Raw genomic sequence first — 6,758 nt, 5'->3', positions numbered from 1 at the left:
ATAACTGAATTCAGAGGCAGATGAATGTTCCCGATATTTCAAATTCAGCAGTTTTGCTGATTTAGCACCTTCTGAAGCATGCACCATGTGGTGAACAAACACTACAAGCAAAGATGTTTTCCACTGAGATTTGTCAGGGATTTAAAACATTAACACTTTCCTTCTTTCCTTACAGATCGAAAAAGTGTTGTTTTCTGTTTAGATACAGAGAGCTGTGCAATCATCCTAATAGGTATCTTTTCATTATCTCTGAGGAATTTAGGTGTGGAGCCAACTCCATGTATTAGTTAATAACCAATCCATTACTTGATTAACTGACTTATATGAAGAAAGCTTATCATCCATAGATTTGTCTGCTTGGAATGAAGTCAAAACAAGATATTGAAAAGATAGTTTTTGGGAGTTTCAATATCTTACAGAAAAATCATTGTGCCAGATTACAATGAAATATTCTGAAGAACAATATGTGCTTAAAAATAGCAGATACCATAAACGCATAAAACCAATATTAAAATAGCCTACGGCACCACTAATTAAGCATGACTCAGTGCTTCCAGTAAATTCATGGCAGCTGCAAGCAACAGGAAAAAAGTTGTCTGTCTCAAAGCATTGCCAACTTACTGTAGAGACTTGATCCAAAGGGTTTGAATGTCTCATGCATATAAGATTGCCGGTTCATACCCACATATACAGTCGCCTTCTGTTGGGATTTTTATTTCTCCCCCCAAATTATCAGTAGCTTCTTCAGAAAGTCATCACTGCCTGGTATTGTAGGATTTAGGAATTATTCTATGAGTTGATATGTTTCTTTTCTTGACATAGTGTTAGAAGTGTATTTTGGCCAGGAAGCCTGAAGCTAAATACTCCAGCATTCACAAGCCATGCCAGGGATTCTTGGAAGCACCTGTACCTTGCAGTTAAGTGCAAATGCCTTTGAGATATGTCAGAACATTTTTTATTTTTACCATACCACCAGCATGTCAACTGAATTAATTTTCATATTCTTGTCCTGATGGGATATGGCTTTGAATATAAAAATGGACATATGTGAGTGCCGAGTGCTTAAAGAGGTATTGATCCTTTCCCAAAATTACCCGATAGATCTTTGCTGGCCAACAATACAATTAAACTACAATACCTTGGTGAGTTACCAACTAACAACCCCAGTTCACAGATGTGTATATGGTTTCACAGAGATGCATCAAGAGATACGTCCAATAGGGATGTGATCAGGTTAAGAGTTGTCTTGGTTTTGGACACACCAGTACTAGAGCAGCATCGCAGTCTTAAATAAATGCAAAACATCAATGCTTCTCCACACTGTCTTGCACAACAGCCTACACCCTGGGGTGAAAACCCCTGCAGGCAGGTCCTTCACTCCTTCTTCAGCAAAATCAGGTCACTTGGAGAGCAAAAATGAGGTGGGAGAGACCATGTTCCCCTGTAGTCAGTAACTTTTTGTTTAAAAGGTTCAGTAACGTAATAATAGCTGGTGCTGGAATCAGCATCAGAGAAGATTCAGACTAAATCACCTGTAGCTCAGGAAGGCTGTAGCGAGATTTGTTCCTTTCCTGTGTTGTGGCTTCATGACCTACAGATATGACGACTGCATTACTCAGAAGATTGTCCTTTTTCTCTCAGTCTCTGTCTCCTCCATACGTATTTTTCTTTTGGTCCTGTGACACTAGCAAAGTGAAACCTTCAGGGAATGGCTTATCTGAAAGCAAGACTGTAGGAGGAGAATCTGATCTGCACATTTTTGTCATGTTTCATGCCATATATTTGTCTGAAAGGGGTAGGGATGGTGTACTGGTAGGCATAGTGCTTTTATCACACAGCTTTCTAGCTTTATCAGCTTTCTGTAAAAGAGAATAAATAATGGTGTCAAGCTGGGCATTTATTTCTAGATGTTCCTAAATCAAAGCAGAAAACTGAGGAGATAAGACGATGATTTGCTTTCACTGCAGGGAATATATCCCTACTACAGGGTAGTGCTTGCAAAATAGTACTCCTTCTCTGAGGGACATGGGGAAGTCCTGCCAGCCCAGTAGCCTCTCTGCACAGGAGAGGCTATCAGAAAGGGACTCCAGATCATGTGGGTCTTGTGAGCGTGTGGGAAAGAAAGCAGGTAGTTGCCTTTGGTCTACTTTTTTACAGAATATATCACCTTCTTTCTAAATGAGTATTTTTCTGAGCACTGTGACTACTGAAACCAACTGTTTTTGTCTTGTGGTTGACTATGAGCTGTGACATCTTGTTCACAGACTGGTACATATGAAAGATCCTGCTGTCTCCAGTGTGGATTTTTTTGAGTCTTATTTTGAGCTCACACTTCAGCCTTTTCTTCATCCAGAATTGATGGGATCTCCGCTTCTATTATTCTTCATATTTTCATGAACTTGTAAATAATTTAAGTATCTGTGAAACATTTGCTCATTTCTAATGAAGTGGAAAACAAAAAGGTTCAAAGTATTGGGTACATACATAGACATATGGAAACAAATGCATAGCACCAAGAACACCATATTTTTGGGTGGCTCTGTTAAAATGACACGTCATGAATAGTAGCTGCCTGCAGGAATTGCTGTCCAGTTCCATGTTTGAAGCTGAACATATTATCTTTAATTATAATAAAATTGCTACCTGTTTTTGTTACAGCTTCTGCATGACCAAGTTCTAATGTGCCCATGGCAAGGAAAATACAGTTTCCATTCCAACTGGCATAATGAGAAAATGCATTTAATGTGTTGGCTTTAATACAGTATTTATCAGAAGATTATTCTTTGAAATTGTCAGTTTATAGCATGTAAATTAGATCTGGTACTCGAAACCTGTCAAGTAAAAGAAAGCTTTCTTCAATGATCATATTCCTTTTCACTTTGCAGGTGGAGCATAATAAAGTGAACTCCTGAAAAATACTGAGGCAGCAGGAGGCTTGGCATTTCAGTAAGTGCAACAAAGACTGCATCCCAAGAAATTGGTTGGCAGTGTTTTCCATGTACAAGCTTTCTTCATGAGTACATCCTCTCCCTTGCAAACTGGAAGACAGAAGACTATTGAGCGATAAAGGATGGAGAGAAAGGACATGGTAGCATAACAATTAATAAAGGTATGGGTGGTATCTAAATATTAATAGGAAACCTTAAATATTGACTTTGGTCCAGTGTATTTTGTTGAATGAGATATAGCCTGGCTTGGCCTAACCTGCCCAGCTGACCATGTTCTGGCTCACAAGGGAAAAGCCTTTTCAATGTAAGTACCCTAAGCAGTAAGATAAACTCTGAGAACTAATGGTGGAAGTGTTATTCCACCTAAATTAAAGTCCATGGAGCAGCTGTTTCCTTGTTTCAACTGAGAGCATCACACTGTTGATGATGATAAGAATTAGCTTGAAAATTATAAAATTATTTCCAAATATTAATTTGCTTAATAAACTGTCCAATGAATTATGTTCAGATGAAACACAGTGAAAGAAACCCTTCTTGTAAAGGTTAACTTTCATGAATTTTACTGATTTATTTTTTAATTCTAATTAATATGACTAGGGAATAATACTGGCACTTTTTTTTTCCACTGGCTAATCAAGTATTATCTACCTGTAATAAAACAAAATAGTATGCATATAAATAGTGGTATATTAAGATATCTCTTATATATCAGTATAATATAGAGTATGTACAGATCTCTTATCTGCAGCATTTACCCTATTCTGATGCTAGAGACAACTAGATGCCCAGAAAAAAAAACCAGGAACAAAGTGACCAAGCAGCTACGCAAAAATGTTGTGTGGAAGGGCCCCTCACAAAGCTTGAGATCATATCGTGACATTTTAATTGTTGCCTTTGTTTCTTGTGACTGCTCACCTCCCCCCCACCCCCCAAAGGGGACTTAGAGCAATGGCAGAAAGTCCCCCTTTACATGGGTAATTCTGCACCTAATTTCCACGAAAGTGTTGAAAAGCAGCTAGGAAATGCTTCATATCATACAAGTTAATTAAAGAATTTCTGTGTTTTCAATGAATTTTTTTAAATTATTAAGTTTATTTTATTCCTTCTGCAAGCACTGATCGCATATTCCTGTAATGCACTGGAAGGTCTCTTTCTCAAATGTGAGATATATGGTTATATATATTTATATAGGAGTTTTATCTTTTAGGTCATGATAATTCAAAATAAAACAAAAAATGATTACTTTTTGCATGGCATAAATTAGTTCCTGATTTAAAGTGCTGTAAATAATACCCTGTACAGTTAATAGGGCATTTTAGCCTTTGAGAGGGTACAGTGATGTTAAACACTAAAGTAGCTGTGAATCGCAATTTACTGGGCAAGACCGTGCTGATCGCTGAGTTCATGACACAGATTTTACTCAGAAAAAGGGCACATGGAAATACTCTGTCAAAGTATGTTATTATTTTTGTTTAAAATCTGCTTCATTGTGCCTGTGAAATGCAACAGTCAAATGCTGTAGTAGTTGTAAAAAAAAGTACTATTTAGGGTAATTTTACTCTTCTTTCTGCTAAAAAGATCACAAACCATTATGTGTTAAGATACGGTCTTTATATAATCTTAAATGCAATAAGTTGTCATCAATGACAGGTTTAAAATCCTGTGTATACAAGCGAATGCTTTCCTTAAAAGTGATTCATTGTCCAGACGCAAATAATGTTTCTGTGTTATTTTCCCCTGCTTGTTCTGTGGCTGGTGATGAAAGAGAGAGAGAAAGATTGAAAGAAAGAGAGAAAGAAAGAGTGAAAGAAATAAAGAGAGAAAGAGTGAGAGAAAGAAAGACAAAAAGAGTGAAAGGAAGAGAGACAGAGAAAGTGAAAGAAAGAAAGCAAGAAAGAGTGAGAGAGAGAAAGAAAGTGAAAGAGAAAACAGAGAAAAAGATTAAGAGAAAGAGAAAGTGAAAGAGAAAAAGAGAGAAAGAGTGAAAGAAAGAGAGTGAAAGAAAGAGAGAGAAAGAAAGGAAGAAATAGAGAAAAAGTGAGAGAGAGAAAGAGTGAAAGAAAGTGGAAGAAAGAGAGAAAGACAAAAAGTGAAAGGAAGAGAGAAAGCAAGAAAGAGTGAGAGAGAGAGAGAAAGTATAAGAGAGAAAGAGTGAAAGAGAAAGAGAAAAGAATGAGAGAAAGAAAAATAAAGAGAAAGAGTGAAAGAGACGAAGAAAGACAGAGAAAGAGTGGAAGAGAAAGACTGAAAGAGAGAAAGAGTGAAATAAAGAGAGTGAAAGAACAAGAGAAAGAGTGAAAGAACGAGAGAAAGAGAAAGTGAAAGAAACAGAAAGAGATGAAGAGAGAAGGAGAGAAAGTGAAAGAGAAAAAGAGAGAAAGGGTGAAAAGAGTGAAAGAAAGAGAAAGAGTGAGAGAAAGGAAGAGAGTAAGAGTGAAAGAGTGGAAGAGAGAAAGACAAAGAGGGAAAGAAAGAGAGAAAGAAAGAAAGAAAGAAAGTGAAAGGGAGAGAAAGATCAAAAGAGTGAGAGAAAGAGAGAAAGTGAGAAAGAGTGAAAGAAACAGAAAGCAAGAGAGAAAGAGAAAGTGAGAGACATAGAAAGAAAGGAGTGAAAGTGAAAGAGAGAGTGAAGAATAAGAGAGAGAGAAAGAAAGAAAGAAAGAAAGACAGAAAGAAAGAAAGAAAGAAAAACAGAAAGAAAGACAGAAAGACAGAAAGAAAGAAAGAAAGAAAGACAGAAAGAAAGAAAGGAAGAAAGAAAGGACAGACAGAAAGAAAGAAAAAGACAGAAAGACAGAAAGAAAGAAAGGAAGAAAGAAAGGACAGACAGAAAGAAAGAAAGACAGACAGACAGACAGACAGAAAGAAAGAAAGGAAGGAAGAAAGAAAGAAAGACAGACCGAAAGAAAGAAAGACAGACAGACAGAAAGACAGACAGAAAGAAAGACAGACAGACAGAAAGAAAGAAAGAAAGAACAACCAGAAATACAACTTCAACCTATTTTTTAAAAGGTAACATTTTAATTTTACAGTTACCTTATTTTGAATCACTTAGGCGAGAATCCACTGCCCAGACAAGCTCTGTCTGGATCTGTACAGCATGTTCTGCGTGGCTGAAAACCCAGCATGGCGTATTACAGTTTGAGTAGAGTTAGAAGTGCCCATGTTTCAAAATCTTGTCCCAATTTTTTTTATATATATATAACACAAGTTATACTGCTAGATGCAAAATCATTATTTCAAAGCAAAACTTACAGGATTTGTTTCCACGGTAATTGTTCTTCACTCATTAGATCTTTAAATAAACATCATAAACTTCTTGTGTAACAGAGGACTATCCATCTCATACTGAACCATCTTGAATAACCAGATACAGCTTTTGTCTGTAGCAGTGACCAATATTTTGTAATTCAGAAAAGGAACAGAAACATTACAAATTCATAGAGTCAACTAACTGACTTTGTGCAGTGATCACCTGGTGCACTGATAATGGGATTTTAGTACCACATCTTACTGTAAGTTGTATGGCTTTGGTTATAATTCAGTAGGCTGACACTATAATGTGTGAAGTCTAGTTTCCTTTACTCATTTTTCTGAAACAAAAATATTAGAACTCTAGAGACTGGCAGCATGTCATATGGTAATCTAAATTATATGCAATTTCTATAGCTTTTTTAAAAGGATTTAGGCATTGATTCACTCTATATCTTAAGCTTAAATGATTGACACAGCAAAGGTCCACTTTAAAAATGGACTTAGACAACTTCAGTGACATTGACTTATAACAAAACTTAGCATCTTAAGTGTTCA

At 36.5% G+C, this 6,758-nt stretch overlaps 1 long non-coding RNA gene across 1 annotated transcript; it reads left to right on the top strand.

Annotated features, from left to right (window-relative positions):
• The first annotated feature begins 3,317 nt into the window (after positions 1-3,317).
• On the top strand, positions 3,318-5,848 carry LOC308061950. The gene is made up of 2 exons (XR_013927396.1): positions 3,318-5,533; positions 5,595-5,848. It is a non-coding gene; the product is annotated as an uncharacterized lncRNA (long non-coding RNA).
• The last annotated feature ends 910 nt before the right edge of the window (positions 5,849-6,758 follow it).

The sequence above is a fragment of the Falco punctatus genome (genome assembly GCF_963210335.1).
Source record: "Falco punctatus genome assembly, chromosome: 4".
NCBI classification, from domain to species: Eukaryota; Metazoa; Chordata; class Aves; order Falconiformes; family Falconidae; genus Falco; species Falco punctatus.
This window is presented reverse-complemented; position numbering and strand designations above follow the sequence as displayed.